The sequence below is a fragment of the Apodemus sylvaticus genome, chromosome 4 (genome assembly GCF_947179515.1).
Source record: "Apodemus sylvaticus chromosome 4, mApoSyl1.1, whole genome shotgun sequence".
Classification (NCBI taxonomy): domain Eukaryota; kingdom Metazoa; phylum Chordata; class Mammalia; order Rodentia; family Muridae; genus Apodemus; species Apodemus sylvaticus.
Window position 1 is genome coordinate 3,665,843 of NC_067475.1, and position 25,623 is coordinate 3,691,465.

A 25,623-nucleotide genomic window follows, 5' to 3' on the forward strand; every position below is an offset into this window, starting at 1 on the left:
ATGTCTATTTATTGGGGAGTTGAGTTCATTGTTGTTAAGAGATATTAAGGAATAGTGATTGTTGCTTCCTGTTCTTTTTATGTTTGTGTGGGTATCTTCTTTCGGATTTGTTAGAAGAAGATTACTTTCTTGTTTTTCCTAGGTGTAGTTTCCCTCCTTGTATTGGCATTTTCCATCAATTATCATTTGTAGGGCTGTATTTGTGGACAGATATTGTGTAAATTTGGTAAATTTGGTAAATATCTTGGTTTTCCCATCTATGATGATTGAGAGTTTTGCTGGGTATAGTTGCCTGGGCTGGCATTTGTGTTCTCTTAGGGTCTATATGAGGTCTGCCCGGGATCTTCTAGCTTTCATCGTCTCTGGTAAGTAGTCTGGTGTAATTCTGATAGGTCTGCCTTTATAAGTTACTTGCCCGTTCTCCCTTACTGCTTTTAATATTCTTTCTTTGTTTAGTGAATTTGGTGTTTTGATTACTGGTCCACTTCAGTAAAACATAAAACATATAGGAGCCATCTTAAAACAATCTATAAAAGCATTTGTTTCTGTGGCAGGGATAAGGCTCAGTTGGTAAAGTGTGTGAACACAGCTTCCAGAAAGAAGCTGTGGCTACCAAGGCCAATGTGCTAATTACAACATCTCTGATTCTATAGAATTGGAAGAGTCCAGGCCAAAGTATCATGGACTATTTTTTAGCCCAACACAGAACCATATAGTATAATTCTGTGTGTAAACTAATGTCCTTGTGATGACTACCTAAATTCTTTGGAATATATGATAGACACTTAGATTCCATCATTTAAGACCATCATCAGTTAATAACAGCTGAGGCCTTATCAGAGAGTATCTGCTTTGTCATAACATGTCTACTTGGTGATCCCACCAACATGCTAAATGTGTTGATTTGTGATATTCTTTATTTTGTTGCTATAGAGTCTTCACAAAATTGCTGCCTCTCCGAACCATGGAATTAGTATCAAACTGAATCTGTATTCTTGATCCTGACCAAACTTTGACTCTAGAATAAACTATTTTTTATCTTCTTTGAGGTGAGAGCTGGATTTGCTGTTGCAGGTGTTAATTTTTTTATGATGAAAAGTGCCTGCCTAGTATGCAGGAAGCTTTGGCTAACCCTAACCCTTGACCAGGTGTGGAGGTCCGCATTATCATTACAAGACTCAACAGGTGAAAAGAGGTTCAGGTATACATACATAACGGCATATACACATTCATGTACATACATGCTCATGCACACATGCCTATACATGCATTCATGTACATCTATAAATTAAATGAAATAAAATAAAGTGCTTTAGGGGTTCTTGATGTACTTAGAGGATTTTCTGTATTTTACAGGGAACCCAGAAGACCTACCCAATATTATTTATACTTTATTAAGGTTTTGTTTGTCTGTTTATTTTGTACAGGTAGCTAATTGGAGACAAGGATGTAGGGAAGGGTAAGGGCCTCTATAAGGAGGATTAGGAGTACAGCTTTACAGGTGGCAATAACAGAGGCAACTCTTGCGATAAGTGAGATTTCAGAGTCCCAGCACTTTGATGACTGATTCTTTTGACATGCCTTCAAGAATGAATACAGAATGAATGCCTTGATATTGACTAAGAAAAGATGGGTGATGTCACTGAGCCCAAATCTGATCCTAGTCACTTACTTAATGATTTAAAATGAAACTAATCTTTTTTGTTTGTTTTTATTAATTAATTAAGTTTTTACACTCCATATTTTATTCTGCCCCATCCCCGTCCATCCATCCACCCTCTGACTCTTCTACATCCCATACCTCCTCCCCACTCCCTGTCTCCATGTTGATGTCCCCACTCTTCACCCCACCTGACCTCTAAACTCCCTGGGGCCTCCAGGCTCTTGAGGGTTAGGTGCATCATCTCTGAATGAATGCAGACCACACAGTCCTCTACTGCATGCGTGTCAGCAGCCTAATATCAGCTCCAAGAATGCTTGTGTGCAACCCACCAGAGACATAACCTCCAACAGGAAAGCTGATGCATTTCCAATCCAGAGGAGGCAAGCACATAGATACAACAAGATAATGTTTGCATGGCCAGTGTTCACAATAAAGCACAGGCTCAAGTTAATAAGCAAATAGAATCCTATAGAGAAAATCAACTTTAAACTAGGTTAAGGTTTGGTTTATTTTTAATTTGAGCAAGTTTTATTTCCTATGTTTTCTTCTTGTTTTTAGAATTATGCCATTAACTTCTGCAGAAAATAGTGGTACAGTGTTGGAACAGTTTAACTTGGTATACAGCTTAGCTAACGTCTATGCTAATTCATCACACAGATTTCATGTAAAGCCCTGCATTTCTGCTTAGGTTTCTGTCTCTCCAGTGTGGGGTCTCCACAGTGACTCCACCAGAGCCTCAGTGGGTTTAGTGGCAATGCTAATTAAGAACATATGTCTTTCCCTTTGCAGTACTTGCTTTGTTCCCAGGCTGAGCCCATGTGGCCTGTCTTTGTATTGCCACCCCTTTCTGCTCCTATGACACTGCTTTTCTTACTGTATCATGTTTTCCTTTGTATGTCACTAGATTGTGGTTCATTCAGGACTAAAAGTACATATTTCTGTTTTTATTCATGCACATACTAATGAGTGCATCTTGGAGATGGTGCAGGCTCACACAGCTGACAGGTGGATAAATAAAAGTAAATAAACCCTCTCCTTTGTTTTGATATTTCTGGGGGGGGTGGGGAACTTCTGTGTATAAGACAAATGGTTTGATGCGGGAAATAATGGCTGTCCTCTTCTTTGTTTAGCGAAGAAAACCCAACTGAAACTCAGGTAAAGCCCATCACACAAGCAATGTGCTTGAGTCAGTTTAGGTTTTCCATGCATAATACCAGGTAAAACATGACTTAAACACAAGTTAAAAAATATACTTAATGTAATTTTTAAATTAAACCCAATAGCTTTTGTGAACGATAAACAGTAATTTTACTATTGCCAATTAAATCAGGACTCTGTATAGCTTGAAGATGTTTTAAAATCATCTTTTAATTTTATCATAGTATAAATCACACTTGACTCTAGATATAGTTGACTTGATCAATTCTTTTAAAGCAATTGCCAAGGAACATAGCAAAGTAATTAACATTAAACTCAAAGGCCATGCATCCTCAGTCAAATTCTATGTGTAATTAGGGAGCTTAGATAAATTAGGGGAAGAAACAGAAATGTTTCTTTTCTGCCCTCTCCTCTTCAGACTTTTCTAATCAGATGTCAGTTCTGTGTTTCCTATTTACCCCAGCATTCCTGTGTCAAGTGATTCTAAAATTAACATGAACAGTTTCCCCTAGTTTAATTTTACTTAAAGATCTCTGTACCTGAAACATATTAGAATCCCAACCAAATGTTTGCTGAACTTGATTGAACAGTCCAAATATTCAGAATGAAGCCATCTCTTTTGACAGAAAGCGTTGTTCAAGCAATTAGAAGAATATAAGGCCATAAAGTGACACAATGTGATCTAAGCCTGCCGAAGTTAATTAGCTCTGGGGAATAATTTTGAAATAATAGGTACATTAGGTAGAGAAAATTAGAGTGAAATATCTCATGTATAAAAATAAAGCTTGTGCAGCAAAAATAAAGCTAAAGAAAACTGTCTCTACCTTACTGCTGCTGCTCACTGTGAGCGATGGGAGCTTCAGGTCTGCAGAGGGCAGGGCAGGACCTGTGCAGGCCCCGAGGCTAGCTAGCAGTTAAGCTTTCAGTCCCCGCTCCAATTTTCAGATCTTCTTGTCTCCTTTTATCTTTTTTTTTTTTTTCCAAAAAAGTATTTTGGAGCCTTAAGTTTCAGACTCTGGCAAAGGAAATTACTTCCCTGACTCAACTGTACAAGCTACAGATTGCATTTCCAGACATGTTATCTGTTGGCTTGCTTTCGGAGAGAAAGTGCTTTGTAGCCTAGGCTAGCCTTAAATTCTCTATGCGTCTGGCTAGCCTTGTACTCATGAATCTTCTCCCTCCGCCCTCCAAGTCACAAATCACAGGTGTATCTTGCTATATCTGGACACTCAATTAATTTTCAAAAGAGAATTATATTTGGAACATATTTAATCTGTTGGTGAAATACCTTGATATTACACTTATTTATTTATTTATTTTGTTTGTTTGGTTTCTCTGCATAGCCCTGGATGTCCTGGAACTCACTCTGTAGACCAGGCTGGCCTGGAACTCAGAAATCCACCTGCCTCCACCTCCCAAGTGCTAGGACGCACAACCACTGCCCAGCAACGTTACACTTATTGACATACTTTTAAGTCAGACTTTCCAGAATCCTGCCATCATGGACCCATGTCCATTTTATCCTCATGTTGGCCATTCTACTACTGAATTTTTCCAGTATTTGACTTGTGATTTGTGGCATGCATTTAAAGCATTTTTTAAATGCTTGGCCCTTTCCTTATCCACTTATAATATAAAAATGGCCTAACTATCCATACAGAAAAGAATGCACACATCACGACATGCTCTCCCTACAATAGGGCAGTGGAATCCTGCTATACGCTAAGGAGGTTATGACTTACAATTGCAAGAGAGGGCCAGTGGACACTAATTATCCCAGAGATCAAAGAGATGGCCTTACCGTTGCAAATTCATTCAACTCATAATGGCCATAGCACACAATAATGATAAAGCATATGGCATCAGCATCTTCAAAGGCTTTTCTAAATACTAAGCAATTAGCAAGATTGCACGTTCTGTGAATGACACCTGAACCCAATATTTTTCCTTATAAAATGATTAGGTTATGGTAATGAGTGTGTATACAATTTTCATTGCTGAAGCCTAGTACTTGCAAAATATGTCATCTCTATTACCTGTTGTGAATAGTGGTAGTTATAGAAGTTGGAAGAATATTCAGAGAATTTACGTTGAAGATAATGTTTATATTGTCTTATCCTCCATGATTTAGACTAGGTCTTTTGAACAAGATATTTGCAGTAGGTTTTAGTTTAGTCAGTTTAGATAAAAATCTTTCCCCTTAACCAAACACATGATTATTGACTTTGCTGTCTGTCTTTCCCCAATCCCCACTTTCTCCAGAATTTCTTACGGTTTAAATACATTTCCCCTCAATGCTTTGGAGATAAATTTAACCTTTTTGTAACTACATTACAAATGACAATATGTAAAATCTGACTGATTATGTAGATTATGATTCATTTTCCACATTTATAAACACCAAAATCTATTTACAAATAAATCTTGGATAAATTGGTGTTAGCCTATCTCTAAATGAATTAAAGGCACTTGTGAAACACATGGAAAATTGGAGAACAAATAAATACCATTTTGGATGTGCTAGGGAAGTCTTAAATACAATTGAGTCAAAATCTACTTCTCAGAGGTAGTCCCGTTATTCAGCAGATCTCTCACTTGTCAAACCCATTTGGGGACATATAACGCAGGTACAGAAAGCATGATTATCAGTCCAGTCATGCAGCTTCTTGGTTCTTGGTCCAAAGTAACTGTACTCCCTGGCAGAGCTCCTTTATTCTATTGTGTTCTTATTTGACTGCATGTAAGGTCTTCTCAATAGGTTTCATGTGTATGACTCTTGCCAACTTGGTATATCAGAAAGTTCTGTGAGGCCTAGAGGTGGTCCCCTGCTGATAGGGGACCTGAATCTCCTGGTTTTGTATGAATGAGAGAGACTTTTATTTTCACCATTTCCACAGCAGAATTATAAATGTATTGATTGATACTTTATCTGTCAATATAAGGAAGCTGACTTTGATAATGATCATACAGAATTTGGTTGGATTATGGTAAGAATCTAAGAGGACAATTTTCCTATCTCAGCCTCACCCACTGTTAATCCTGCCAGAACCCTTCCCCAGCCCTGCAAACTGGAAAGTAAATCAGCAGAAGGACCCACAGTGATGGGAGCAGGAAGCTCATTAGTGTTGTGGGCAACCTTAGCTGGTCACCACATTACTATATTAAGAAACAAATGTTCCCTTTATTCATTAATAACATTCCTACCTATCAATGTCCTTAGATTGTATTCACCACCACGGTAGCCAGTAGTTTGTTTTTATCAAATCAGTTCCTTTTCATTACACATAAAGTGTTTATATATGAACTAATAGGATGTGAAAGTTAACTTTTGTTTTGAAGTCTATTTACACTCTCAGTCCTTTTATTTGCCACTTATATGTTCAGTCGATGAGAGATTCTCCTGTCTCCAGAGTGATGATCTGATTCAGGTCACATGGGTCCTCCCATGCCTACAAAGTAGGGACTTGCAGGTCATTCTGCAGCAGCTCTCTCCCCAGCCCTCATGAGGAGGCAGACCCACTCTCCTCTACATCCTGAAGCTCTGGGTATGGGGCTTCCACCTCAGCACATTCCATCCCACCCTGATTTAAGAACTTCCCTGCTCTCCCTCAATTTCTAAGAGTTCCTCAAGGTCACAGCAGTGAATTTTAACCTACTATGTGCTCTGGGGAAGATGCCCCTAGTGGATAATTCAGTTGTTAAGTGTTAAAATGAATGAGCAAAATAGTGAGTTACAGCATTAGCTAAGGAGCAAATTCCTATGTAAATGTCTTAGCCAGAGCTGGAAAGACAGCTCATCAATCAAGTGTATCTGCTGCCCTTTCAGGGGACCCAAATCAGTTCTCAGTAACCAGAAAGCTCACACCTGTAACTTCAATTCAGAAGATGTGATACCCCCTTCTGGTCTCTGTGAGTATTGCATGCATGTGGTGCACATACAGGCAAACACAAAACTAAATATAAACAAATCACTTTGCTGTGCTATGATACATTATTGGAGTATTTCTTAAGTCCTGATCAGGTTTCCCATTTTAAGACTGTCGTGATCAGTTCGCTGAACTTCTCATAGCAGACTTCCCTCACAGGCTATTCTTATACCTATCTTAACTTGACAATATTGCAAGGTCCTAATTGTGAGGAAGAAATAGTTTGCAGTTCACATAGTTCAGCATTTGAGAGAAAAACAAACACAAAAACTACATGTGTTTCCATTCTTACCCATCAGGCCTGCCTGCCTTATGGTACAAGGCCAGGGGGACAGGAGAGATGCCTATGTGCGCTGCCACAACTCTGAAGAAGCTCTTCATGTCCTGGTAGCTCTTCACACAGTCTCAGAGTACCCTGGATTGGGGGGCAGTGAAGTGAGAGGCATGGACACTACACACATTTTCTCACTGAGGACTGGAAGGCTTAGCCAGTGTCTGGTTTCTTGGACGGGGTCAGGGCTTTCCCTAAGATGGACGGCCATTGCTTTGTTTGGCTACTCATGGCAGACAGAAGTCTCTTCCATCTTCCTCTTGTTGCAAGTTCTTTTGTGTGAAGATTTCATGCTGCTGGCCTTACTTGTATCCATCTCTTCAACGTCCCATCTCAGCAACCCCACTGAGCCAGCTGTATAAAATACAGATTTTATAACAGATGGCCTTTCAAATCATGTTTCACTTGTGCTTTCCTGGTTATTCCTGACTTCCCTGGATAGATGACACACTGTCAGCCCAAAGAATTCAAATTCATGTTTCTCAGGCTGCCTTTCTCATCAAAGTTGGGGATCTTGTGACCCCTTTCACATGAGCCTCTCTGGTAGGAGTTTTATCGGTGGTTTGACTGTCTATAGCTATGTAATATAAACAAAGGATATATAATATATAATTGTGACACTGGTGATGTTTTCTGTGGGGCCTGGTCTGCTTTCACAGGAGAATATCGTGAAGGCTGCCTTAAGCCTTGACTCTAGAACTGAAGCCTTTCTCACCAGCACAGCCTCATGGATTCAGCCCCCATGATAACTGCTTAGCATCAAGTTGAAGACTCAGTCTCTAAAATCAAACCATAAGACTTTAAATACACTGAGCTTAGAAGGAACATTTCAGAGGCAGGGTTGGCTCTGTCCAGCTTGGTCCCAGTGGGAGTTCTAAGAAAGGTAGCCAGCCAGTCATGTCATAATCCTGATGCTACACTGGTGACCTGGGTATGACTTTCAGCCTGTCTTCTGGTTTTGTTATTAGGTCTATAGGTGACTCATCCATGCAAGGTGAGTTCCACCCCTCAGTAACACTGTCTTCTTATTACTCTCAAACAAATCAGCATGTATTTTTAAATTACACATATAATTGTTTTGTGTTTTGTTGCCTAAATCTCCTTGAAGTTCAGGAAAAGAATTAAAATGTTTAGATTGTTTCCTTTAATTCTTTCCTGTACCTCAGTGGGGGGAATTAACCTAAGCACCCTTAACGGGACTGTAAGTGTAATATTAAAAAACAGAACATCTCATTTCCTTTTTATTTCTATTGTGGGGATTGTGAACACCAGAGGTTCTAATGAAGACTTAGCTTTCACCACAGCATGGAGTGAAAAAGGCAGATTGGAAACAGAACAGGGAGCTTGTCCTTAGATTTGTTTCAAGATCTCCAGCAACACTGTGCCTTCCTCAGCTGTCTGTTTTCGTTTTGCCTTGCCCTCACCTCAGAGGTAGTGAGCACAGACATCAAGACAGCTGCCTAGAGACCAGTGTCTTCCTCCAACCTGAGCACTTTCAGTGTCTGCCTCTAGCCTGCAGATGTGGGATAAGGAGGAGGCATGACTGAAGCCAAATGGCAGATTATGAGGCAGGATCAAGTGCGGAACATGGGCTTTCTCTGCATCACTGCCACTGCAGGTTGTGTGAGTCTGAGTTGTGTTCTACAAGGGTCAGATTCAGGATGAATGTATATTCAAAGGGATTGCTTATCTTCCATGGCTGGGCATCCAGCAAGGGCTGCTCTACCCAACAGAAGCTGAGACACAGGGCCGGCTTGGGCAGAGCACGCCCCAGCCTGATGTGAGCCTAGAGGATAATCAGGGAGCTAAGGGTCTTCAGTCCAGACTGGAGACCTGCAGAAGCTAGGCTCTGATGCAAGTGAGGGAACTCGGCGGCAGCAGGTGAGATGAATTACCAGCCAAAGCGAGGACAAGCAGAAACACAGTATGGAGGCTTTTTCTACACTTTTTCTATGTCTATCTAGATGTTTATTGTGTTTCCACTTCAAGAAATCTAACCAAGAAAATTCTTAATGAAAGTATCCATGACTAGCCTTTCAGGTGATCCCAGATCCAGTCACACCGAGAATCACACCAACTCTCCACTTCTCTCTTTATCTCTCCCCATCCTTCCTGGTTGCTTGTTTGCTTGCTTCCTTCCTCTCTTCCTCCCTCCCTCCCTCTTTCTTCCCCCTGCAACTTTGAGACAGGGTCTCATTTTGTAGGACAGGCAGCATCAAAATCTTGGAATCCTTCTGCCTCAGCAAACCAAAGGTGGCATTTCAAGTATATACTCCCACTTCAGCCACACATCCACCTTGTATCCCCTTGTCTGTGGACTCACAGAGTAGAACATGTTTTTTTTGTTTTTTTTTCAGTTAGAGTCAAACTTCATTTTCTATGACAAGTTGTTACATATCAGATCCTCTTTCAAGTGAAAACTTATTTCTGGAGTTTAAGAACTATCAAATTTAGGCAGGTATTTGTTACAGTTCAATATCATACATATTTTTATGGCTTAAATGACAACGTACAGGGTCAAGTAAAACAAAGGCCTTCTCTATTTGATTTTTATCTCTGTCAGAATTTTCTGCTTTAGTCTAAAGCAAATTGAAAAGTGTCATGAATATCCATTCAATAAACATGCCTCAATAATTATGAAATGAAAAATATTGCATTCATATGCTATAATGTTAAAACATAAGTTGTATTTTTACTAATGGATGCTCTATATACATAAAACAATCTGCACACAGGGAAGACAAAGAGTATGTTCCTACTATACTGAAACCTTTATTCTCCTGTGGTCTTTCCAAGACAGTACCTTAAGCATTTTAGATTTTATCATGACTTGGTCAGAAAGTCAGGTTTGAAGAATCCATCTTGTAGTCCTCTGACAAAGTAATTGGCTGGAAAAATTTTAATAAAATTTTCATAAAGTTCATATTCATGAAGTGGCAAAAATTGCTTTTAGGAAATTACTATATTAATAATTTACACCCTTGTCAATAGTATTTTTAGATAACCCTAGCTCCCTACCTCCAAGACTAGCAGCTACCATGACCCTGACACACACACACACACACACACACACACACACACACACACGCACATGCACACGCACGCGCGCGCGCACACACGCACACACACACAGACAGACACAGACACACACAGGGTTTAATACACTGAGGCACATTGAAATCAGCATTCTGATTGCTCACTTAAGACAGCTCCTTGTTTAATTAGAGATTTATCATCTTAACTAGCCATACCACTGCTCTGAATTAGTTTTCCAGGGTTTGTGGAATTAAAGATAGTAAAAATTGATGAATGCCGGTTGCATTTTCCCCCAAAGGGTACAAACTTTTATTACATTTCAGACTCAAAACACAATTAGCCTGTAACCTAACCCTGTTAATCTCCTTGAGTTGGGTTTATGTGTTTCTGCTTGTCTCAAAAATTTTAATGAAAGATCTATGGCTTTTACAGGCAATTTTAATAACCTCTTCACTCACACCCCTGCCCTTGTTTGGAGGAGTTAATGCAATAAGATGCTAGATTAGAGAAAACTTTCAAAATCAGTGATAAGTCAAACAATGTGCCATTTAAGTGGAGAGACATATTCAGCTTGAGACAGCATCAGCAACAGGCATCACTCAATTTCCAGAAGTTTCCACGTATTTAACTAAGCAAGAACAAGGAGTTCTATTATGTTCCTTTCTGCAGACTGCAGACGTCTGGTTGTTTGGCTGGACTCAGGATGGAACTGGACTTAAAAAGACACCAGATTCAGTTCATTAATAAGAATCTCTTTGGAGGCTAACAGTACCCTCCCCACTTTCAACTACAGATTAAATGCAGCTTTGACCATAGAGCATCACTGCCCACTCAAAAACTGTCTCTTCTTTCCTTATCATTCTTAATGTGTGTATGCACCTACCTGTCTATGTATTTTTTTTTATTTTGTGTTTTGTTTTGTTTGTTCATTTGAGGCAGGGTCTTTACATTTTCTGGATCCACCTGTCACTGCTGTCTCAGAGCTGAGATAACACACATTTTACCATGTAGCAATTTTTAAATGCATTTGAACATTGCACTCTTAAGTCCTCATGCTTGTCAGATAAGTACTTTATTGACTGGCCATTTCTCCAATCTTTTAACTCTATATTTCTGTTGAACAGAGACTCTGTTGAGCCAAGAAAAACCTACGCAAAAAGTAGCAAAAGTCACCTGTGCATGCTCAGTCAGAGTGAACAGTCACACATGGCGTTCTTTCACCTCGTGAATTGTTGGAATGTCTTCATAAGCATTCAAGTTTTTGTGTTTGTGGGGTGTTTTGTTTTGCTTTGTTTTGTTTGTAAGGAGTAAGTGCTCAGGCCCAAATTTAGCATTTATACCACCCCTTTAAGGCTCTCAGAGACCATGCAGAAAGAATATGAGCCACAGGACAGGGAGAAGGGCTGTGAAATGCTGTCTCCTGGGCATGGTGCAGCCAATCAAGGCATGCACTCAGAAGCGGCAGGTGCTTGCACAAAACTGAGCTGATCAACAGTCAATCATGGATGGGTCAGAGCTTACAGGGGCCTTTGCTCCCTATTTAACTATGAGATACTGACAGATTCTGCAGTGGGGACCACCATTATCTGTACCCACTGAAGAGACCACTAGGGCTTCTATGGATAATACTAGAACAATGATCATACGGATGATCCTGGTTAAACTCGGTGAGTCTTAAAAGCAATCAAAGACATGAATGCGGGAGAGAACTTGTAGGGAGATGGGGAGTAAGAGAGGTATGACTCAGAATGTATGTGGCTTGTGTGTGAAACCAGCAAAGGACAAACTTGGTAACAGCTCAAAACAGTCTCAGAAAGTTTAGTCTCAGCAAGTATCTTAAATTCTATTTTCAGTGCTATTGTTAAAGTTCTTTCCTATGGTTGATTCTTAGTGTGCTACAGTCAAGAAGCCCTGCCCCACAAAAGCAGATGCTGCATAATTTTGCCACTGAATCCTGGTATCTTGTCCTTCTTTTGCAGATTGTTTTAGGATTTTTATCATGGGGACCTTTGCCATCAGTCTCCTCTCAACCTAACCAAAATGAGTTGTTTTCCAGGATTTCCAGGCAGTTTCCAAACAGCTTCTACTACTGATTCAGAAACAAAGTCCAAATCATGGTGTATTATTGAAGATTTTCCAAATGGCTCCTGGAACTTGCTTTCCCACTGGCCACCCCAAGCAAGACACATTGTATACATGGTTGGATACAATTGCAGCTCTCAAAATTTAGTAAGTCTGGGAAACATTCATTTGCAGATTGCAAACCTCTTTGGAGGTCATCTGTTCTCTAACAGCTTTGAGAACATTGCAGCCAGAATCCATCACACCTTACTCTGGGATGCCATAATACATTTTAGGTCCTTTGATAAGCACAGTTATGACCTGCATGCTAGCAAGTCTTATTAGGTGCGACATTTGTATACATTTGTATCTGGCTCTCTTAGGAGAAATAAAGGAATGCATTAACTTGATTTTAAACCCCCAACTTGCAGAGCACTGTGAGGAAATTAGTTCAATAAATGCAAACAGAGCATGAAATAAACTTGCTAGAGAGAACTTCCGGGACAAAGCCCCCAGACATTTGTCTCTCCCATATTCTTTCATTCTAATCACTGGGGCAGGCAAGCTTGACTCAAACCTCCTCAGCTGCTCACAGTGAAGTTACCTTGATCTAAAATGAACTCAGATTTGCCGATTCTCCAACATCCAGGGAGAGGCCAAGAAAGAGTGTCACCAAGGTGCTATGTGTCTGTGAGATTCTTTTTTTATTTATGCTACTTTTATGTTGTTCTTTAAAGACTGCAGATATCACTCACTGATCAGGATACAGTATTTGTTTTGAAATAAATAAAATATATTTATTCTTATATCACTCACATTGCATCAGTAGAAAATCATTTTATAAGAGCAACTTGTGCATTTTGAAAATAAATGCTTTCCGTTGCTGATTTCTTATCCTAGACACTGTTTTACATACATATTCTCTAATACTCTAGAATTCTTACAGGATAGACAGGGATTCTTGGGCTCAAATAATTTGTAGATAGACAACTATGTCAGACCCACAATCTGATCACAAATTGTGCTCATTGTAAAATCATTTCTAAAAAATTTTCAAACATTCTGAAACCAAAGTATGATATATGTATACTTAAAATACAGATTAAAATGTTAGCATATTATGAACGTACCTTGAAAGTCTGGGGGATATCTCAGCCAAGAAAATCCTATCTTGCAAGTCTGAACCCCAGAACCCACATAAAAATATCTGGGCATAGTGGTGGTTATCTGTAATCCAAGTTCTAGGAAAGCAGAGGCAGGAGGGCCCATGGCTGTACTTTCCAGGATGATTAACCTGGTGAGTTCCAGGCCTATGAAAAATCCATAGCTGAGCTTGAACCCTGCTCTCCCTGTGTACATGCAAGCATGCACATGTGCATATACATGAACATGTACACACAAAAATCACACATGCCATTCCTAAAAGAAATACAGGACTATTGTACCTTGCACATCACTGTGCACTTGCCCCTCTGTTACAGAGTTTAGTCTGCAGTGTTATTCCTAGGACTTAATTTTCACATAATCCCCCTCTAAGATGGAACCTGTAGAGTGAGAGCTTTAATGTAGTTTTTGACAGTTACCTCACTATAAAGTAAAGCTTGGAGATGAGATGGCTTATAGACTCAATCGCAGTGTAAAGAGCAATCTCAGAAGCACACTTTTATAAATTTTCCTATATTGGAACAAAAGGACATACCTGAAAGTTGTGTGTGTGTGTGTGTGTGTGTGTGTGTGTGTGTGTGTGTGTGTGTATGAAAGAATAATTCCTTCCTGCATTTGTCTTACTCCAAGGTATACCAGTAGAAGGGCTTTGAGCTGATGCCAGAGAATGTGGGGACTGAGAAGTAATTAGGGTTCTGTTACTTATTCTGTGGAGAAAGGAGATTATCAGAAATCACACCACCATTCCAGGCTCCCAGGATGAATGGTTTTGCAGTACCTCAATCTCTTCAATTATTATAAATAAGCCCTCCAAAAACAGAAACCAGAAAGTTACCCAAAGCAAAGGAATCCCCTAGCCCTTCCTTTATTCAGATATGAAGAGGAAGCAAGGGCACTTTATCTCCCAGCTTTGTTAATTCACTAATAATTGAAATAAGACAGACTTGTACATGCATTGACAGGGTCTGAGCAAACCTCTCATGGTTCATCCTGCTGGCATCACACCACAGTGGGCTGGCCTTGAGTCCTTTAAACTGGCCCCATTTTTTTTTTTTTGTCATTCATGTGAAAACATGGACATTCTTGTCAGTGTAACATGGAAGGTATTTAGTTTGAATGCCTTTCCAGATATCTTTTTAATAGGCTCTGTATTTCTAAAAGACGGGTTCTACAAAGAAACAAAGAGCAAAACAAAAACAGTAGACACCAATCCCCAGAATAAGAATTAGGACAATATTTTCTGCTTGAAACTGAACCTAATGCCTAATATTTGGATTGCTTAAATTTTGCAAAGCAGTTTTGATATTTTCCATCTTGTCTGGTCCCCACAGCACATTAGAGATACTGAAGAAAAGGGTGACTCCTGCTTCCATTCTGCACAGATAGCATGCAAGACCTGGCCCGGATGCAGGGTATTTGTCAGCACCACTGAGTCTGAGTTCACATCATTGCTGTTGCTATAATTGTTGTTTTCATATCAGACTGTAGATTATAATTCCAGTATGCCCAAGGAACACAATACCCAGATATCCCAAGTTGATCATTATTAATTTGGTCTGTGTAGGTCTGTGTATATTCGTGTGTGTGTGTGTGTGTGTGTGTGTGTGTGTGTGTGTGATGTATACACATGATATAAGCACACAGAAACTACCATTTTCTACCAGGTTTCTTCCACATAAACTCATAATAATTGTGACAGCCTACACAAGACCTGGACAAGCCAACAGTAGACCAAGTGGCAGCATGGCATAGACTGAAGATTCCATTGTATCCATGGAGCTACCAGCCACTGATAGATGCTGGAAGAAGGAGGGATGGTTGGGGTTTGTATGTTTGTTTGTTTGCCTTCTAAGAGTATGGCCCTGATGTCTCAGCCTCTGTCCAGTGGATGACCATACATCTGAGAATATTTGGAAGACAGCAGAAAATAAGACAAAAACAAAAACAAAAACAAAAACAAAAAAATCAGGGACATAAAATTCAGTGGCTAGGGAGTAGGGGGGAATCTAGAAAGAGTGGGAAAGGAGTTGAACATAAATAGAACATAGTCTATGGAAGTCCCCAAGAACTAAAATTAATTATAAAATAATCTGAGTATGTCTGTAACTATTTAGAAAAAGTAGGAAACACTACAATAATAATAATAATAATAATAATAATAATAATTAATAATAATAATTTTCAAGGAACTTAGTCTTTACCATGAGATTTCTGGGTCATGAACTATTTTCTATAGCTTGATCCTATCAGGTTTAAACATAAGTATGAGGAATTGCAGAATCAGCCAATTTTCCCAAGATCTCTCAGCTACTCATATGGATTAATCAGTCAGTGATAGACCAGAAGTAAAAACTGAGACTCCCTTTCCTTGATTCATGTGTTGTCCTTGCTGACGTTGACTTTATCAACTTCCATACACAGAGGCATCAGGACAACTGAAGTTTCTATAGACTAAAAAATCCCATTTATTCCCTCAGGTTCTGGCAGGATACACAATCACCAAGCCTGCTGTGGGTTGACCTTTCCCAGAGTGTTCTCAGAGGTGCTCTCAAAGCACAGATTTTGAACAGAAAGGGTGATTCAGACAGAAATCAAGAACCTTCTTGAAGATGCTAAAACATGGCTAAAGGTGGATTTTATCTTTTTGATAAAGTGAGAGAAATGGTACATAATAGTCGACTGTTCTGGGCTGAGTTAGGTCCTTCCACAACTGGTGTTGGAACACTGGTCCTCACTGAGACTGCAATGTGCATACAATCTCTGAGGGAGTAACTGAATTAAATGAAGTGTAAGTGTGGGGCTATGATCCAGTAAGTCTGCCCCCAGGAAAATACAAGAGCAGAGAAAGGAAAGAACACAATGATGGGTCAGCCACTCCCAGCCAAGCACAGACATCTCTGGAGACATTCATCTTGCTACCACGATAATTTTCAGGCCAGGCTACTGACAGATAAGTTCAGAGCTGTGGAAGACCTGAGGACGGTCTGCTAAACTCAAACAATGTGAGGACACAAAGCAAGGAGCTTAGTGAGATCAGTAACTTCTGTTATTTCAGCTACTCGTCTCTGGCTTTATTACAGGTCCCATAAATGATCCAGACATTGACAAACACTATGTATAATTGCTTTTAAAAAATAGCAAAAGGGAGAAAGGACCCAAGGAGCTGAAGGGGTTTGCAGCACCATACAACAATATGAGCCACCCAGTACTCCCAGAGCTCCCAGGGACAAAACCATCAACCAAAGAGTACAGATGGAGTTGCCCATGGTTCCAGATGCATAGGCAGCAGAGGATGGCCTTGTTGGACATCAAAGGAAAGAGAGGTCCCTGGTACTGGAAAGGTTCGATCCTGTAGTGTGGGAGAATACCAGAACAGGGAAGCGGGAGAGGGTTGATCGGGGAATAGGGGAAAGGGAGATGGCTTATGGGATTTTTGGGGGGAGAGGACCAGGAAAGAGGACAGCATTTGAAATGTAAATAAAGAATATATCTAATAAAAATGTAAAAATAAATAGTGAAAGGACCAGTGAGGTGGCTCTTCCAGTAGAGGTGAGTTATGTCGTGTTAAGACCTTATTGATTAGAGCCCCAGAACTTACATGACAGAAGACAAAACTAACTCTCTGAAATTGTCTCTTGTCAGCTACCACACACATGCATTATGGCACTCGAAAACCTATACATATGCAAACATAAATGAACAAATGTTTATATACATATGATGTATATTTGTGTGTATGATGTTTATGTATATATTATTAAGTATGTATATATGATGTATGTATTGTGTGCATGATATATGTATGTGTAATATATGTTTTATAATGTGTGTATATAATGTATGTATATTTGTATGTATGTATATATGTATGTATATGTTCTGGGAAAAGATGTATAGAAAGAATTTTTAAAGGCAGATATAAAACAGGTAAGGAATATTAAGAGAAGGTGAGAATATGACCAGGACCTACTCACAACTCATTAGGCTCATAAAGTGATGGATGATTGACTCCTTTTTGAAGCAACAAATGCTTCTTTATGAGAGGAAGCAACTGTGGCAAAAAAAAAAAATGTCAATTCCTACAGTCACAGGAGAGATCAGCTTGATTTGTAAACAACAACTTATGTATCTTTTTAATTTTAAAATCCTGGTTCATCTCATGAGTTTTTGATGTTCAGCAATATGTAGCATATAAGAGATTTAAATTTTGTTATGGTCTAAGAGTGTCTGGATTTGCTCAATCCTCATGCAACTCAATCTGGTTTGTAAAAAGTTTCACAGTGTGAACTGCTTTAAGATTCCAGGCAAAGATAAGGACCATCTCACGCAAAAACAATATTTTAACAGCATGACCATTTCTTACCACATTAAAAAAAGCTTGCTTAGATGTCAACCCAAATTTTAGAAATTACAACTTAGTCAACTGATAAAACTTTGAAGATAACGTGCCATAATTTACAGTCGATTTACTAGCTACTGATCCCGTGTGAACTAAGGTTTTACACCCAGTGATTTTTTCCTCATCTGAGCTCTAGCTTGTCAATTTTGTTGTCTAGTCTAACAAGAAATATAGTCAGTGATGCATAGTAATATCAGGTTGGTGGATTTGAATAGACTTCACATATGAGGGAAAAAAATGTTCTTAAAAGGTTTCATTTCCATAGAACACCGAAATTATGTTTGCTCTCTACCTCAGAAATAAATAACTGATAGGCACTTTGAAATTCTGATGAGTTGGATATAATTTCAATGAGTAATTATATTATTCTCAAGATTACTTCATCATAAAATGTGTTGTGCATATATCCTCACAGGGATGAACGGCCCTCTGGTTTCTTCTTCATGTCTTATGGTGAGAATTGTGACATTTGATTATAAAATGGATGTTGAAAAGTACTTAAAAAATGCACAATTGAAAGGAAATGAGCCTTCACAGGAGGATCAACCCTTTGCAGTGACTTTAAAAGCATAATTAGAGGCTCACTGACTGTTGTTCAGTGTTCTGTGGCATGTGGAAGGATAGGAGGCTGGAAGCCTAGAAAACGTGGGAACATTACTATGCATGACAAGACAACTGCTTAAATCATATGATTTTAAGTGATCATGGAGAAGCTGTGAGCAAGGAGAAGGTGTGAGCAGGAGAAAGTTGTGAGCCGGGGCTCCTTCTCCATGGTGGTGCCAGTGTGAGAAGGTGTGAGAAAACTCACCAGAACTGATCAATTGGTTTTTGGGGGAGGGAGAGTGGAGAGAGAGAGAGAGGAAGAAGGGAGAATTTGTGAGTGCGCGCGCGCACACACACACACACCATGACATAAATATGAAAGTCATAGGACAACATGAGCTACATAGCTCTATCTCTCCACAATATGGGTGCCAAGGAGTTAACTCAGGTCTGCAGGCTTTGAAGCCAGTGCCTTTACCCACTGAGCCATCTTGCTGCTCCTCATTTGGATTAACTGACTGCTGGCAAATATTGGTACCTCAAAAGTTATCCCAAGGGTGAAACAACAAAGGTCTATTGTCAGAATTACATCATTTGACGATTAAAGCTTAGAGGTATATTCAATCAATAAATGGTTGGTTAATATTTTGAAATAATCGTTTTGTTTAGAGAAATCACCATATTTACTAACAAAGAAAGCAGGATATTTTACCAACAATTAAGTAGTTAACCTAACTAATTCCCACTGCTTTATGCATTGTTTAAGGGCACAGAATATCCTTTTGCAATGAGGAGAAATACTAAGGAATTTTGCATGGTGCTGGACAAGCCACCTGTCTAACTCTCCTAACAAAACATGCCTCAAACCTGCACCCAACTCCCTTTCTGATGCCATTATTCGCTGTGTTGGGAAGCAGTTCCCAGCACTCCTCAAAGTGAAGTCCTGGAGTCAAGGAAAATGGTGTTCAGTTACCAAGAACTGCTTCCATGTCTGTATCTGAACCCATTGTAGCAACACTGAAATTGCTGTAGAATAGACTTTGAATACTTCTGACAAGTGTGGGAATACATGTTCCAGAATTATCCAATCACCTCATGATTGTACATATACCTTTCCATTTGTACCTCAGCAGTTCTGAAAGACTACCCTCTCTCTGGATAGGCTTTTAAAACCTAGAAGATGCAAGCACCTTTCTTTTTATTGTTTTTTAGTCCATCCAAAATGGTTTTATTAATTTTTCATGACCATATATAATTCTTGACAGTAATGTGATTTATTTACTTCATAATCTATATTCCATGATAATTAGAGCTGAGTCTTATGATATGATTTTTAATATATTTTATTCCATGGAAAAATACTGAGTTTTAAAAATGCACACTGCAAAATTTCATAAATTTTGAAAGCTAATTCTCAAGTTATGGATTTCATATATACATGTATATATATACATATATATTGAATTAATTAAGTTGGCTTCAAGCTTTCTGATGTCTCAAATAACTTCTGTAATTATCACTTAACATTTTTTCCTTGCACCTACAAAATTGAAATCTCATTCCTGACGGCTGCTGCTTCAACCTGTTCTCAGTTTTCCCCAAAGGGTCAAAGGACACTTATTCTAAGCTCTGTCAATATTAGCTATCCATAGTGACCTACTGAAATATGTTTTTCTGTTTTAACACTTGAATTTCCTGTGCTTTGGTTTTATTGTTCTATATGGTGGGAGTCTTGGATGTGATAAAAATGAAAAACTTTATTGTAAGTAATCAAATATACAGGCTCTGACATTGACAGCTAAATATTGAGTTGGGAACACTAAATCATAAGGCATTTTTATTCAGTTTATGTCATTGTGAAGTTAAAAGCAGACTAATATCATATGTGAACATGGGCATTGGCATCCATGGACTGCACCAAGAAATAAAAAAGATATCACATATCACATACTACAATATGATCACTTTGTTTAGCCATTTTCAATCTTCAGAAGGTACTGGTAAAAGCAAATTATTTGATAGCAGAGCTAGCAGTGTATTAAAATTAACATATATCTCCTCCAGAAGCTAAAGTAAGCAGATCTCTGTCAGGTCATGGCCAGCCTAGTCTACACAGTGAACTCCAGGCCTACAACAGGCAAATACTGATTTAGGAATGCTAGGTTGGGAGTTGAGATTTAGGTTGGTACTGCCCACTAACCCTATCACATTAGAAGACACCAAACAGAAGTTCTAAGACAACAAAAGGGGAAAGATAACCAGCAACGAAACTAAGAAACACCAACATTCATAGACTGTGGCAGAATAACCCCTAAAGTCCAACAGTGCAAAATACTTCACAATTCCAAGTAGCAGCTCAGAACTTACACCAAGGAAATATGGCATAAAGACTGCTTGGGTCAAGAAGATGGAACACAAAGTGGTTTTGTTGGGGAAAAAACTAGAAAGAAAAAATAAACAACTAGAAAGGGTGATAATCACTTCAAGAAGAAATAAAATAATCTTAAAATGGTACTTAATGGTACCATTTGTGTCTGTCTTGTTTCAGTGAAAATAATAAATGATTCCACACCCTGACTGAACTGAGGCATGGGTAAAGGAAACAGAGCACACACAAACATTGAGGTTTTACTCAGCTACAACAAAAAATGAAACAGTAAGGTGTGCTGAAAATGAACTGAGGAGCAGTCTTTCCACATCCTGCTAGTCTATCCACATCCTCCTCTATTAGGAGTTTGAGTGTCTCCCTAAGGCTCATGACCTCATGGTGGTGGTGTAGACTGGGCTCATGGTGTAGGCATAGACTGGGTTCATGGTGGTGGTGTAAACAGGGTTCATGGTGGTGGTGTAGACTGGGCTCATAGTGATGGTTTACTGAAGCATTACAGCCCTTCAGGAGAAGGGGGAGGAGCATGGCCATGGTGCAGGCTGTGGACATGTGAAATTCCTTTCTCCTACTTTTCCTGGTCCTGGATGTGAGCCTCTCTCCTGTATTCCACTCACTCTTGTTGGGAATGCCTCTAACCAAGAGCAGAGCCTCATCAGGGACTAAAGACTCCAGAGATGAATGCTAAGAAAACCTTTCTTTCTTGTAAATTAATTGTCTTAGGTTTTTCAATATACCAATATAAAATTTGGTGCATAAGGTGAAGGTATGATTTTAATGTTCATTATTTGAGATACATGTGGTTAAATCTTGTGAAACCAATTGGAAGACAATAATCACCAATTTTGCTAATTATTACATAAATCATTGTCTCTCCTGGGATATTTTTATCTCATTCTATGAGTTGAAACTATTCAGGGCCTCAGGTATGGTAGGGTAAGATATTCTTACAATTCCTTATGATTTTATAATTATGTTTTTACATTCTTCCCTTTCTTCCGCCAAACCCTCCAGAAATGCCTCTTTGCTCTCCTTCAAATTCATCCCCTCTCTTCTCATTAAGTATTATTACATGTACACGTACACACACACACACACACACACACACACACACACACACATATATATATGTATATATATATATATATATATATATATATATATATATATATATATATATACATATATCTAAATGTAATGTGCTCAGGTTATGTAATGTTAATTTCATTATATCTTCTCAGGGCTAAAGATTTGATCAGAGGAATAATCAATCAGTGTGTTCTTTCATGAGGAAAATGATTTCTCTAGCTCCCAGCATCTCTCAGTTGTCTATAGTTCTTTGTGTGAGGCTGATGTCTCAAGGACTTTCTTCTGTTCACCTTGTCACATTTATAGATATCACCTACTTGATAAGTATATAGGTGTCATTCACCTTGCCAAGTTTATAGGTGTCATCCACTTTGGCATGCATATAGGTGTCACCTACTTTGGAATGTCTATAGATGGCATCCATGTATCATGTCTATAGGTATCATCCACCTTGTCATGTCTATACGTGTTACCCACTTTGGTGTGTATATAGGTGTCATCCACTTTGGCATGTCTACAGGTATCATCTACTTTGGCATCTCTATTGGTGTCACCCACTTAGCATGTCTTTAGGTGTTATCAACTCTGACATATCCATAGGTATCATCCACCTTGCCATGTCTTTAGTTGTCATTCATGTTCTAATATCTACATATTACATTCTAAATTTATGTATTATGTCCATGCAGGTCTTTCTGTTCCTGGAAGAAACTAGTCTGATAAAACAACTCAAGGGAGAAACATCTTATTCAATCTCATGCTCCAATGATATAGCCCAACATGGTGAAGAGTCTAGGTAGCACAGGCTTGAAACTGATGGGCACAGGACATGTCCAGTCAGACTGAGCACGGGGCATGCACAGACAGGCTGAGCACAGGGTATCCACAGAAAGGAAGCAGAGGATTATGATGCTGGTGCTCAGTGGTCCATTTTCCATTTCAGGATTCCCACACAAGCAGAGTCCCCAGGCAGCTTTGATTAACCAACTCAAAAAAAAATGTACACAAACAACAGTAAAGTGACTGCAGGTGATACATTGACATACATGTGCATTCACACACTAAAAGAAAATGAGGCAAGTGGCAAGCAGCATCAATTAGAGAGGGGGGGAGTGAGTTGGGGAGGGACAGGGAAGTGGTTAGGATAAAAGGTTAGGAGGAAAATGCTGTAGTTATTTTTTAATCAAAACAAGGTTTTAGGAGATAATCCTTCACAAGCACCAGAGATAACTTCAATCTAAATAATCACTCCGAGGTTTGCCTAGAGTCTTGACTCCTGGGAGAGTCTAGATTCTGTCAAAACGACAATTAGCAGTAGCCATCACTCCTCTTAATGTTTCTAATTTAGGTGAGGTTATTATTTCCAGTCATGAATCTAAAATATACATTTTACCTGACAGTCCCAGTTTTACCTTTAAGGACATAAATGCAAATAAAGGTAAGTGTAAAACATTGCAGTTTTCATCCCACCCCTAAATATAATCCCAAACCACTAGGCATGTCAATTTTTTCTATGAATTATGTTAAAACTTTGGATATTATTCAAATTATTACCATACTTTAGGCTACTGAACAGTTACTAAAGCACAACAAGTATTTATTTTTGCAAATTGGAAAATTTATGATTATACATGAAGTTGAAGAAGCATCTAGATATCAAATATATTTTCCTGGATTTATAAAGAAGGTTGTGTTTTGGTTGCTTATGTAGAGTGTCCCTGATTCAGATGAGTTGGTGAAGTGGCATAGACTATGCTCCTGTAAATTCTGCTGGATGTGCCAACAACAGTACTACACAATATTCTGGGAAATATTGCAGAAGAGAGGGCAAAACATTTTAACAGCCAGAGGATCAGATCATTAGTGAGAAACTGTGTCTCTAGTAATGTCTGAAGCTACACTCATAAAGTATCATTAGCATGACTGTCTAAACATGAGCTGAACAAAGACAATAATAGACACACCAAAGAGGATGTGCAAATGTCATAAAGTTTCAACCCAATACAAAGAGCAACAGGAATTGGGAAATGCTGAGAACCATTAAAATAGTAGCCCCTAGGGAAGAAAACACTGATTCGCTAATACCAAATGATCAACCTGGAAAACATACATGAGTGACATTATACAGATTGAGCATGTGTGTGTATATACATACATACATACATACATACATATGGCATATGTAACACGCACATGCAATAATAACTAGTGCAAAAAAAAAGGCCATATGAAAGGATTTGGAGGGAAAAATCAGAAGGGAGAAATGATGTAATTATAGTATAATTTGACAAACAAAAGAAAAAAAAACCTGAAAGCTTAAAATAATATCCCACTAAGCATGGGAATCATGAAAAGAATTTACTGGAATCAAAAAAAAAAGTAAGACTCTGTTTTATCTCTGTTTCAAAACAATAAAAATTGTGAGCTTCAGGCGTGATGTCTGAAATTACTTCAGTGGTGTCAAGCTGTGAACCTTGTATAGATCATCTGCATGTCCTAATTTTCATCCAGATTTTTATGCTGCTGACCATCTGGAGGATGATTGCAACTGGGGACCATGCGGGTCCTTTACACAGAGGCTAATGTCATGCCTGGTGCTTGGAAATCTGTCCCTGTGGGCCCGAGGAAGCTTCTTTATCAAGCTGGATGGATGAGGGCCCACCTTCCTACTCCTCTGCCCTGTTTTAAATCATATCAGCTGCATGAGCAAAAGCAACCGTTCCTGACCCTGAGAAAGAGATCAGGAAACCAAGACTGGGTTCCGGGCTAGGTTTTTAGATGATGATATGAGGGTTTCCTGATATTTAATTTGTAAATCTTTATGCTCCTAGACTCTCATTTTCCCATTTTAAGTGTGATAATAATAAACATTTAAAGTGACTTATTTTAAAGCAAAAACAGAGAATGTTATAGACTAAGTAATTATCCTGAAGTAGATGAGTCACACATCAACTGTGCTATGTGTTTAATGTTAGATTATATGTGTCAAGTACATGACATTATTTTTGTTTGTTTAAGTAATTATATAACTTAAGTAGATTTTATGAGTATCTGTAAAAAAATTAGTTACAAAATATAAGACTATCCATTCATAAACATCTAAGTATATTTTGCATCATAAGTGGAAGTGTCTATCATTCAAGTGTGATTGCTACTCTTACCTTCAGGTTAAAGCACATAGATCTAAATTAGATGGACTCGGTTCAGAACACAAGTAACAATTTCCACATCTCTCACTGAGAAGGAAATCCTACAAATTTCCAGAATACAAAGGCTATATGGTAAGAAGGAAAGGACCTATCTTATTAAGAATATGAAGTTATTGTGGCCCATAGGCACTGGAACACACTGCAAACACTAAACTGCTTTGGGGAGTAAATCTATATCAACATCTAGATCCAAAAGATTAAGACAAAAGTAGAAAGAAATTCCCCTTTTTCCTGAACAACACACTGAGGACAGAGCCTGTTTTTGTTTGTTTATTTGTTTTGGTTTTGTAAATATGGTTGGTATGTCAGAACAGAATGTTGACTTTTGCTAAACCTTGAGCCTGAATTCTCACTCAAGAAAACCAGATCACAATAGAACAGATAGGAAGTCAGATATTCAGAGCTTGTTGCAGGAATGTATTAATTCTACCTTGGTATCTTGTTAAAAGCAGGTATGTGCTCAACAGCTCCAAGCTTTTCACACCCCCATGCACTCTAAAGAAGAGTCCCCTCAGATCCACAGCACTGGAAAACTTTACCCATAGTAAGAGCAGACACCTTCTCAGCCCTGAGGCCCCTAGATCTTCTTGACAAGCTCTTGCAGTACTACCATCCACAGAGACTGACTGCCAAGGAAGACAGGGAGTACACATACATC

The 25,623-nt window shown here is 38.8% G+C and overlaps 1 protein-coding gene across 1 annotated transcript in view; it reads right to left on the reverse strand.

Moving 5' to 3' along the window:
- Negr1 (neuronal growth regulator 1) overlaps nucleotides 1–25,623 on the reverse strand; it is a 779,863-nt gene that overhangs the window by 583,178 nt on the left and 171,062 nt on the right. The window lies entirely within an intron of this gene.